The 12,694-nt window shown below is 57.8% G+C and overlaps 1 protein-coding gene across 1 annotated transcript in view; it reads left to right on the forward strand.

The window, feature by feature from the left end:
- tmc5 (transmembrane channel like 5) overlaps nucleotides 1-12,694 on the forward strand; it is a 256,340-nt gene that overhangs the window by 183,253 nt on the left and 60,393 nt on the right. The window lies entirely within an intron of this gene.

A 12,694-nucleotide genomic window follows, 5' to 3' on the forward strand; every position in this document is an offset into this window, starting at 1 on the left:
TGGAGCGTAGAAGATTGAGGGGTGATTTGATAAGAGATGTATAAGATTTTGATGGGTATAGATAGAGTGAATGCGAGCAGGCTTTTTCCGCTGAGGCTAGGGGAGAAAAAAACCCGAGGGCATGGGTTAAGGGTGAAAGGAGAAAAGTTTAAAGGGAATATTAGGGGGGGCTTCTTCACGCAGAGAGTGGTGGGAGTGTGGAATGAGCTGCCGGATAAAGTGGTAAATGCGGGGTCACTTTTAACATTTAAGAAAAACTTGGACGGGTTCATGGATGAGAGGGGTGTGGAGGGATATGGTCCAAGTGCAGGTCAGTGGGACTAGGCATAAAATGGTTCGGCACAGACAAGAAGGGCCAAAAGGCCTGTTTCTGAGCTGTAATTTTCTATGGTTCTATGATATCGCAAAGTGTTCATCAGAGAGACGGTTGTCAAAAGCCAGTAATGTTGGCAGTACAGTTTAGAGTCACTTATTGTTCAAACTTTGGCATGAAATAGATTGTAAAGGCAGATGGAGTTCAATCCTGATAAATGCGAAGTGATGCATTTTGGTAGAAATAATGTAGGGAGGAGCTATACGATAAATGGCAGAACCATAAAGGGGGTAGATACGCAGAGGGACCTGGGTGTGCAAGTCCACAGATCCTTGAAGGTGACGTCACAGGTGGAGAAGGTGGTGAAGAAGGCATATGGCATGCTTGCCTTTATAGGACGGGGCATAGAGTATAAAAGTTGGGGTCTGATGTTGCAGATGTATAGAACGTTGGTTCGGCCGCATTTGGAATACTGCGTCCAGTTCTGGTCGCCACACTACCAGAAGGACGTGGAGGCTTTGGAGAGAGTACAGAGGAGGTTTACCAGGATGTTGCCTGGTATGGAGGGTCTTAGTTATGAGGAGAGATTGGGTAAACTGGGGTTGTTCTCCCTGGAAAGACGGAGGATGAGGGGAGACTTAATAGAGGTGTATAAAATTATGAAAGGCATAGATAGGGTGAACGGTGGGAAGCTTTTCCCCAGGTCGGTGGTGACGCTCATGAGGGGTCATAGGTTCAAGGTGAAGGGGGGGAGGTTTAACACAGATATCAGAAGGACATATTTTACAGAGGGTGGTGGGGGCCTGGAATGCGCTGCCAGGCAAGGTGGTGGAGGCGGACACACTGGGAACGTTTAAGACTTATCTAGACAGCCATATGAATGGAGTTGGAATGGAGGGATACAAAAGAATGGTCTAGTTTGGACCAGGGAGCGGCACAGGCTTGGAGGGCCTAAGAGCCTGTTCCTGTGCTGTATTGTTCTTTGTTCTTTGTGAGTGCTGATGCACTCATTTCATGTTATAGGGAAAGGAAGCTAACCAGATAGACCTTTAAAAGGAATGCTCCCTATAAAACAGGAGTAAAACTCTGCTGCTATTTATCCCACACAATCAGAATAACACTACCTGAAAGGTTGCAATGAGAGACCTCAGCGGCTCTTGGTAGGTTCATTCCCAGTGTATAAGGTGCTGGTGAGGCCACACCTGGAGTACTGTGTACAGTTTTGGTCTCCTTACTTGAGAAAGGATATACTGGCACTGGAGGGGGTGCAGAGGAGATTCACTAGGTTGATTCCAGAGTTAAGAGGGTTGGCTGATGAGGAGAGACTGAGTAGACTGATAAGTGCGAGGTGATTCATTTTGGAAGGACAAATTTGAATGCGGATTACAGGGTCAACAGCAGGGTTCTGAGGAATGTGGAGGAACAGAGAGACCTTGGGGTTCATATCCACAAATCTCTGAAGGTTGCCACTCAAGTGGATAGAGCCGTGAAGAAGGCCTATAGTGTGTTAGCATTTATTAACAGGGGGTTTGAGTTTAAGAGCCGTGGGGTTATGCTGCAACTGTACAGGACCTTGGTGAGACCACATTTGGAATATTGTGTGCAGTTCTGGTCACCTCACTATAAGAAGGATGTGGAAGCATTGGAGAGAGTGCAGAGGAGATTTACCAGGATGCTGCCTGGTTTGGAGGATAGGTCTTATGAGGAAAGGTTGAGGGAGCTAGGGCTTTTCTCTTTAGAGCGGAGGAGGATGAGAGGCGACTTAATAGAGGTTTATAAGATGATGAGGGGGATAGATAGAGTGGACGTTCAGAGACTATTTCCTCAGGTGGATGGAGCTGTTACTATGGGGCATAACTATAGGGTTCATAGTGGGAGATATAGGAAGGATATCAGAGGTAGGTTCTTTACGCAGAGAGTGGTTGGGGTGTGGAATGGACTGCCTGGAGTGATAGTGGAGTCGGACACTTTAGGAACATTTAAGCGGTTATTGGATAGGCACATGGAGCACACCAGGATGATAGGGAGTGGGATAGCTTGATCTTGGTTTCGGGCAAAGCTCGGCACAACATCGAGGGCCGAAGGGCCTGTTCTGTGCTGTACTGTTCTATGTTCTATGTTCAGGCGTCGGCAGTCACTAAGAAATGAAACATCACACCTCAGACGTAGCAGTTCGGTCGATGAGCCTGACGAACATCAATCATGAGGAAGTGACACCACACATCCTTTTATTACAAGGAAGCAGACACACAAATTACCTTGTGCTGTCTTGTTATCTCAGTGGAAAAGCTTTAAACTTACTCCAGCAGCAAGGAAAAGCAGTAAAGAAAAGGATGTTGCTGCAAGTGACTGAGATCCTGGATTAACTCAGTTAGGAGTTAATGGGAAGTGATATCAGCAAGGTGACCCGGGCAGCACGGTGACACAGTGACCCGGGCAGCACAGTGGCACAGTGATCAGGGTGGCACAGTGATCAGGGCAGCACGGTGATCAGGGTGGCACAGTGATCAGGGCGGCACTGTGGCACAGTGACCCGGGCAGCACAGTGGCACAGTGACCCGGACAGCACGGTGACACAGTGACCCGGGCAGCACAGTGACACAGTGACCCGGGCAGCACGGTGACACAGTGATCAGGGTGACACAGTGACCCGGGCAGCACAGTGGCACGGTGATCAGGGTGGCACAGTGATCAGGGCAGCACGGTGATCAGGGTGGCACAGTGATCAGGGCGGCACTGTGGCACAGTGACCCGGGCAGCACAGTGGCACAGTGATCAGGGCAGCACGGTGACACAGTGACCCGGGCAGCACGGTGACACAGTGATCAGGGCAGCACGGTGATCAGGGCAGCACGGTGACACAGTGACCCGGGCAGCACGGTGACACAGTGATCAGGGCAGCACGGTGATCAGGGCAGCACGGTGACACAGTGACCCGGGCAGCACGGTGATCAGGGCAGCACAGTGGCACGGTGATCAGGGTGGCACAGTGATCAGGGCGGCACGGTGGCACAGTGATCAGGGCAGCACGGTGGCACAGTGATCAGAGCAGCACGGTGGCACAGTGATCAGGGCGGCACGGTGGCACAGTGATCAGGGTGGCACAGTGATCAGGGCAGCACGGTGATCAGGGCAGCACGGTGATCAGGGTGGCACGGTGATCAGGGCAGCACAGTGATCAGGGCAGCACAGTGATCAGTGTGGCACAGTGATCAGGGTGGCACGGTGATCAGGGCAGCACAGTGATCAGGGCAGCACGGTGATCAGGGTGGCACGGTGATCAGGGCAGCACAGTGATCAGGGCAGCACAGTGATCAGGGCGGCACGGTGGCACAGTGATCAGGGCGGCACGGTGGCACAGTGATCAGGGCAGCACGGTGATCAGGGTGGCACAGTGATCAGGGTGGCACAGTGATCAGGGCAGCACGGTGATCAGGGCAGCACGGTGATCAGGGTGGCACAGTGATCAGGGTGACACAGTGATCAGGGCAGCACGGTGATCAGGGCAGCACGGTGATCAGGGCAGCACGGTGATCAGGGCAGCACGGTGATCAGGGCAGCACGGTGATCAGGGCAGCACAGTGATCAGGGTGGCACGGTGATCAGGGTGGCACAGTGATCAGGGTGGCACAGTGATCAGGGCAGCACAGTGATCAGGGCAGCACGGTGATCAGGGCAGCACGGTGATCAGGGTGGCACAGTGATCAGGGTGGCACAGTGATCAGGGTGGCACAGTGATCAGGGTGGCACAGTGATCAGGGCAGCACAGTGATCAGGGCAGCACAGTGATCAGGGTGGCACAGTGATCAGGGTGGCACAGTGATCAGGGTGGCACAGTGATCAGGGTGGCACAGTGATCAGGGCAGCACGGTGATCAGGGCAGCACGGTGATCAGGGCAGCACGGTGGTCAGGGCAGCACGGTGATCAGGGTGGCACGGTGATCAGGGTGGCACAGTGATCAGGGTGGCACAGTGATCAGGGCAGCACGGTGATCAGGGCAGCACGGTGATCAGGGCGGCACGGTGATCAGGGTGGCACAGTGATCAGGGCAGCACAGTGATCAGGGTGGCACGGTGATCAGGGCAGCACAGTGATCAGGGCAGCACAGTGATCAGTGTGGCACAGTGATCAGGGTGGCACGGTGATCAGGGCAGCACAGTGATCAGGGCAGCACGGTGATCAGGGCAGCACGGTGATCAGGGCAGCACGGTGATCAGGGCAGCACAGTGATCAGGGCAGCACAGTGATCAGGGTGGCACGGTGATCAGGGCAGCACAGTGATCAGGGCAGCACAGTGATCAGTGTGGCACAGTGATCAGGGTGGCACGGTGATCAGGGCAGCACAGTGATCAGGGCAGCACGGTGATCAGGGTGGCACAGTGATCAGGGCAGCACAGTGATCAGGGCAGCACGGTGATCAGGGTGGCACGGTGATCAGGGCAGCACAGTGATCAGGGCAGCACGGTGATCAGGGTGGCACAGTGATCAGGGCAGCACGGTGATCAGGGCAGCACAGTGATCAGGGTGGCACAGTGATCAGTGTGGCACAGTGATCAGGGCAGCACAGTGATCAGGGTGGCACAGTGATCAGGGCAGCACGGTGATCAGGGTGGCACAGTGATCAGGGCAGCACAGTGATCAGTGTGGCACAGTGATCAGGGCAGCACAGTGATCAGGGTGGCACAGTGATCAGGGTGGCACAGTGATCAGGGCAGCACAGTGATCAGTGTGGCACAGTGATCAGGGCAGCACGGTGATCAGGGCAGCACAGTGATCAGTGTGGCACAGTGATCAGGGCAGCACGGTGATCAGGGCAGCACGGTGATCAGGGCAGCACAGTGATCAGGGTGGCACAGTGATCAGGGCAGCACGGTGATCAGGGCAGCACAGTGATCAGGGTGGCACAGTGATCAGGGCAGCACGGTGATCAGGGCAGCACAGTGATCAGGGTGGCACAGTGATCAGGGCAGCACGGTGATCAGGGTGGCACAGTGATCAGGGTGGCACAGTGATCAGGGTGGCACAGTGATCAGGGCAGCACAGTGATCAGGGCAGCACAGTGATCAGGGTGGCACAGTGATCAGGGTGGCACAGTGATCAGGGTGACACAGTGATCAGGGTGGCACAGTGATCAGGGTGGCACAGTGATCAGGGCAGCACGGTGATCAGGGCAGCACGGTGATCAGGGTGGCACAGTGATCAGGGTGGCACAGTGATCAGGGTGGCACAGTGATCAGGGTGGCACAGTGATCAGGGCAGCACGGTGATCAGGGTGGCACAGTGATCAGGGTGGCACAGTGATCAGGGTGGCACAGTGATCAGGGTGGCACAGTGATCAGGGCAGCACGGTGATCAGGGCAGCACGGTGATCAGGGCGGCACAGTGATCAGGGTGGCACAGTGATCAGGGTGGCACAGTGATCAGGGTGGCACAGTGATCAGGGTGGCACAGTGATCAGTGTGGCACAGTGATCAGGGCAGCACGGTGATCAGGGTGGCACAGTGATCAGGGTGGCACAGTGATCAGGGTGGCACAGTGATCAGGGTGGCACAGTGATCAGGGCAGCACAGTGATCAGGGTGGCACAGTGATCAGGGCAGCACGGTGATCAGGGCAGCACGGTGATCAGGGTGGCACAGTGATCAGGGTGGCACAGTGATCAGGGTGGCACAGTGATCAGGGCAGCACAGTGATCAGGGTGGCACAGTGATCAGGGTGGCACAGTGATCAGGGTGGCACAGTGATCAGGGCAGCACGGTGATCAGGGCAGCACAGTGATCAGGGCAGCACAGTGATCAGGGTGGCACAGTGATCAGGGTGGCACAGTGATCAGGGCAGCACGGTGATCAGGGCAGCACAGTGATCAGGGTGGCACAGTGATCAGGGCAGCACAGTGATCAGGGCAGCACAGTGATCAGGGTGACACAGTGATCAGGGTGGCACAGTGATCAGGGCAGCACAGTGATCAGGGTGACACAGTGATCAGGGTGGCACAGTGATCAGGGCAGCACAGTGATCGGGGCAGCACAGTGATCAGGGTGGCACGGTGATCAGGGTGGCACAGTGATCAGGGTGGCACAGTGATCAGGGCAGCACGGTGATCAGGGTGGCACAGTGATCAGGGCAGCACAGTGATCAGGGTGACACAGTGATCAGGGTGGCACAGTGATCAGGGTGGCACAGTGATCAGGGCAGCACAGTGATCAGGGTGGCACAGTGATCAGGGCAGCACAGTGATCAGGGTGACACAGTGATCAGGGTGGCACAGTGATCAGGGTGGCACAGTGATCAGGGCAGCACAGTGATCAGGGTGGCACAGTGATCAGGGCAGCACAGTGATCAGGGCAGCACAGTGATCAGGGTGGCACAGTGATCAGTGTGGCACAGTGATCAGGGCAGCACAGTGATCAGGGTGGCACAGTGATCAGGGCAGCACGGTGATCAGGGCAGCACAGTGATCAGGGTGGCACAGTGATCAGTGTGGCACAGTGATCAGGGCAGCACGGTGATCAGGGTGACACAGTGATCAGGGTGGCACGGTGATCAGGGTGGCACAGTGATCAGGGCAGCACAGTGATCAGGGTGGCACAGTGATCAGGGCAGCACGGTGATCAGGGCAGCACGGTGATCAGGGCAGCACAGTGATCAGGGTGGCACAGTGATCAGGGTGGCACAGTGATCAGGGCAGCACAGTGATCAGGGTGGCACAGTGATCAGGGTGGCACAGTGATCAGGGCAGCACAGTGATCAGGGTGGCACAGTGATCAGTGTGGCACAGTGATCAGGGTGGCACAGTGATCAGGGCAGCACAGTGATCAGGGTGGCACAGTGATCAGGGCAGCACAGTGATCAGGGCAGCACAGTGATCAGGGTGGCACAGTGATCAGGGTGGCACAGTGATCAGGGCAGCACAGTGATCAGGGCAGCACAGTGATCAGGGTGGCACGGTGATCAGGGTGGCACAGTGATCAGGGCAGCACAGTGATCAGGGCAGCACAGTGATCAGGGCAGCACGGTGATCAGGGTGGCACAGTGATCAGGGTGGCACAGTGATCAGGGCAGCACAGTGATCAGGGCAGCACAGTGATCAGGGCAGCACAGTGATCAGGGTGGCACAGTGATCAGGGCAGCACGGTGATCAGGGCAGCACGGTGATCAGGGTGGCACAGTGATCAGGGCAGCACGGTGATCAGGGCAGCACGGTGATCAGGGTGGCACAGTGATCAGGGTGGCACAGTGATCAGGGCAGCACGGTGATCAGGGTGGCACAGTGATCAGGGCAGCACGGTGATCAGGGTGGCACAGTGATCAGGGCAGCACAGTGATCAGGGCAGCACGGTGATCAGGGCAGCACGGTGATCAGGGTGGCACAGTGATCAGGGTGGCACAGTGATCAGGGCAGCACGGTGATCAGGGCAGCACGGTGGCACAGTGATCAGGGTGGCACAGTGATCAGGGCAGCACGGTGATCAGGGTGGCACAGTGATCAGGGCAGCACAGTGATCAGGGCAGCACGGTGATCAGGGCAGCACAGTGATCAGGGTGGCACAGTGATCAGGGTGGCACAGTGATCAGGGTGGCACAGTGATCAGGGTGGCACAGTGGTCAGGGTGGCACAGTGATCAGGGCAGCACAGTGATCAGGGCAGCACGGTGATCAGGGCAGCACAGTGATCAGGGTGGCACAGTGATCAGGGTGGCACAGTGATCAGGGTGGCACAGTGATCAGGGTGGCACAGTGGTCAGGGTGGCACAGTGATCAGGGCAGCACGGTGGCACAGTGATCAGGGTGGCACAGTGATCAGGGCAGCACAGTGATCAGGGTGACACAGTGATCAGGGCAGCACGGTGATCAGGGTGACACAGTGATCAGGGTGGCACGGTGATCAGGGCAGCACAGTGATCAGGGTGGCACAGTGATCAGGGCAGCACGGTGATCAGGGCAGCACAGTGATCAGGGCAGCACAGTGATCAGGGCGGCACAGTGATCAGGGTGGCACAGTGATCAGGGCAGCACGGTGATCAGGGTGGCACAGTGATCAGGGTGGCACAGTGATCAGGGCAGCACGGTGATCAGGGCAGCACAGTGATCAGGGCAGCACAGTGATCAGTGTGGCACAGTGATCAGGGTGGCACAGTGATCAGGGCAGCACGGTGATCAGGGTGGCACAGTGATCAGGGCAGCACGGTGATCAGGGTGGCACAGTGATCAGGGCAGCACAGTGATCAGGGTGGCACAGTGATCAGGGCAGCACAGTGATCAGGGCAGCACAGTGATCAGGGTGGCACAGTGATCAGTGTGGCACAGTGATCAGGGTGGCACAGTGATCAGGGTGGCACAGTGATCAGGGTGGCACAGTGATCAGGGTGGCACAGTGATCAGGGCAGCACGGTGATCAGGGCAGCACAGTGATCAGGGCAGCACAGTGATCAGGGTGGCACAGTGATCAGTGTGGCACAGTGATCAGGGCAGCACGGTGATCAGGGTGGCACAGTGATCAGGGTGGCACAGTGATCAGGGCAGCACAGTGATCAGGGCAGCACGGTGATCAGGGTGGCACAGTGATCAGGGTGGCACAGTGATCAGGGTGGCACAGTGATCAGGGCAGCACGGTGATCAGGGCAGCACAGTGATCAGGGCAGCACGGTGGCACAGTGATCAGGGCAGCACAGTGATCAGGGTGGCACAGTGATCAGGGTGGCACAGTGATCAGGGCAGCACGGTGATCAGGGTGGCACAGTGATCAGGGCAGCACGGTGATCAGGGCAGCACAGTGATCAGGGCAGCACGGTGATCAGGGCAGCACAGTGATCAGGGCAGCACGGTGATCAGGGTGGCACAGTGATCAGGGTGGCACAGTGATCAGGGCAGCACGGTGATCAGGGTGGCACAGTGATCAGGGCAGCACAGTGATCAGGGCAGCACGGTGATCAGGGCAGCACAGTGATCAGGGTGGCACGGTGATCAGGGCAGCACGGTGATCAGGGCAGCACGGTGATCAGGGTGGCACAGTGATCAGGGTGGCACAGTGATCAGGGCAGCACGGTGATCAGGGCAGCACGGTGATCAGGGCAGCACGGTGATCAGGGTGGCACAGTGATCAGGGCAGCACGGTGATCAGGGCAGCACAGTGATCAGGGCAGCACGGTGATCAGGGTGGCACAGTGATCAGGGTGGCACAGTGATCAGGGCAGCACGGTGATCAGGGCAGCACAGTGATCAGGGCAGCACGGTGATCAGGGTGGCACAGTGATCAGGGTGGCACAGTGATCAGGGCAGCACGGTGATCAGGGTGGCACAGTGATCAGGGCAGCACGGTGATCAGGGTGGCACGGTGATCAGGGTGGCACGGTGATCAGGGTGGCACAGTGATCAGGGCAGCACAGTGATCAGGGTGGCACAGTGATCAGGGTGGCACAGTGATCAGGGTGGCACAGTGATCAGGGCAGCACAGTGATCAGGGCAGCACGGTGGCACAGTGATCAGGGTGGCACAGTGATCAGGGCAGCACGGTGATCAGGGCAGCACAGTGATCAGGGCAGCACAGTGATCAGGGTGGCACAGTGATCAGGGTGGCACAGTGATCAGGGCAGCACGGTGATCAGGGTGGCACAGTGATCAGGGCAGCACAGTGATCAGGGTGGCACAGTGATCAGGGTGGCACAGTGATCAGGGTGGCACAGTGATCAGGGCAGCACAGTGATCAGGGCAGCACGGTGGCACAGTGATCAGGGTGGCACAGTGATCAGGGCAGCACAGTGATCAGGGCAGCACAGTGATCAGGGTGGCACAGTGATCAGGGCAGCACGGTGATCAGGGCAGCACAGTGATCAGGGTGGCACAGTGATCAGGGTGGCACAGTGATCAGGGTGGCACAGTGATCAGGGTGGCACAGTGATCAGGGCAGCACGGTGATCAGGGTGGCACGGTGATCAGGGTGGCACGGTGATCAGGGTGGCACGGTGATCAGGGTGGCACAGTGATCAGGGCAGCACAGTGATCAGGGTGGCACAGTGATCAGGGTGGCACAGTGATCAGGGTGGCACAGTGATCAGGGTGGCACAGTGATCAGGGCAGCACGGTGATCAGGGCAGCACAGTGATCAGGGCAGCACGGTGATCAGGGCAGCACAGTGATCAGGGTGGCACAGTGATCAGGGTGGCACAGTGATCAGGGTGGCACAGTGATCAGGGTGGCACAGTGGTCAGGGTGGCACAGTGATCAGGGCAGCACGGTGGCACAGTGATCAGGGTGGCACAGTGATCAGGGCAGCACGGTGGCACAGTGATCAGGGTGGCACAGTGATCAGGGTGGCACAGTGATCAGGGCAGCACGGTGGCACAGTGATCAGGGTGGCACAGTGATCAGGGCAGCACGGTGATCAGGGCAGCACGGTGGCACAGTGATCAGGGTGGCACAGTGATCAGGGCAGCACAGTGATCAGGGCAGCACGGTGATCAGGGCAGCACGGTGATCAGGGTGGCACAGTGATCAGGGTGGCACAGTGATCAGGGTGGCACAGTGATCAGGGTGGCACAGTGATCAGGGTGGCACAGTGATCAGGGCAGCACGGTGGCACAGTGATCAGGGTGGCACAGTGATCAGGGTGGCACAGTGATCAGGGCAGCACAGTGATCAGGGCAGCACAGTGATCAGGGTGGCACAGTGATCAGGGTGGCACAGTGATCAGGGTGGCACAGTGATCAGGGTGGCACAGTGATCAGGGCAGCACGGTGATCAGGGCAGCACGGTGATCAGGGCAGCACGGTGGCACAGTGATCAGGGTGGCACAGTGATCAGGGCAGCACAGTGATCAGGGTGGCACAGTGATCAGGGTGGCACAGTGATCAGGGTGGCACGGTGATCAGGGCAGCACAGTGATCAGGGCAGCACGGTGATCAGGGTGGCACGGTGATCAGGGCAGCACGGTGATCAGGGTGGCACAGTGATCAGGGTGGCACGGTGATCAGGGCAGCACGGTGATCAGGGTGGCACAGTGATCAGGGCAGCACGGTGATCAGGGTGGCACAGTGATCAGGGTGGCACGGTGATCAGGCTGGCACAGTGATCAGGGCAGCACGGTGATCAGGGCAGCACGGTGATCAGGGCAGCACAGTGATCAGGGCAGCACGGTGATCAGGGCAGCACGGTGATCAGGGCAGCACGGTGATCAGGGCGGCACAGTGATCAGGGTGGCACAGTGATCAGGGCAGCACGGTGATCAGGGCAGCACGGTGGCTCAGTGATCAGGGTGGCACAGTGATCAGAGCGGCATGGTGATCAGGGCAGCACGGTGATCAGGGCAGCACGGTGATCAGGGTGGCACAGTGATCAGGGTGGCACGGTGATCAGGGTGGCACAGTGATCAGGGTGGCACAGTGATCAGGGCAGCACAGTGATCAGGGCAGCACGGTGATCAGGGCAGCACAGTGATCAGGGTGGCACAGTGATCAGGGTGGCACAGTGATCAGGGCAGCACAGTGATCAGGGCAGCACGGTGATCAGGGTGGCACAGTGATCAGGGTGGCACAGTGATCAGGGCAGCACAGTGATCAGGGTGGCACAGTGATCAGGGTGGCACAGTGATCAGGGTGGCACAGTGATCAGGGCAGCACAGTGATCAGGGCAGCACGGTGATCAGGGCAGCACGGTGATCAGGGCAGCACAGTGATCAGGGTGGCACAGTGATCAGGGCAGCACAGTGATCAGGGTGGCACAGTGATCAGGGCAGCACAGTGATCAGGGCAGCACGGTGATCAGGGTGGCACAGTGATCAGGGTGGCACAGTGATAAGGGTGGCACAGTGATCAGGGCAGCACAGTGATCAGGGCAGCACGGTGATCAGGGTGGCACAGTGATCAGGGTGGCACAGTGATCAGGGCAGCACAGTGATCAGGGTGGCACGGTGATCAGGGTGGCACAGTGATCAGGGTGGCACAGTGATCAGGGCAGCACAGTGATCAGGGTGGCACAGTGATCAGGGCAGCACAGTGATCAGGGTGGCACAGTGATCAGGGTGGCACAGTGATCAGGGCAGCACGGTGATCAGGGTGGCACAGTGATCAGGGTGGCACAGTGATCAGGGCAGCACAGTGATCAGGGTGGCACAGTGATCAGGGTGGCACAGTGATCAGGGCAGCACAGTGATCAGGGCGGCACGGTGATCAGGGCAGCACGGTGATCAGGGCAGCACGGTGATCAGGGCAGCACGGTGGCACAGTGATCAGTGCAGCACAGTGATCAGGGTGGCACAGTGATCAGGGTGGCACAGTGATCAGGGCGGCACGGTGGCTCAGTGATCAGGGTGGCACAGTGATCAGAGCGGCACGGTGATCAGGGCAGCACAGTGATCAGGGTGGCACAGTGATCAGGGTGGCACAG

The sequence above is a fragment of the Mustelus asterias genome, chromosome 23 (assembly GCF_964213995.1).
Source record: "Mustelus asterias chromosome 23, sMusAst1.hap1.1, whole genome shotgun sequence".
Taxonomy (NCBI): domain Eukaryota; kingdom Metazoa; phylum Chordata; class Chondrichthyes; order Carcharhiniformes; family Triakidae; genus Mustelus; species Mustelus asterias.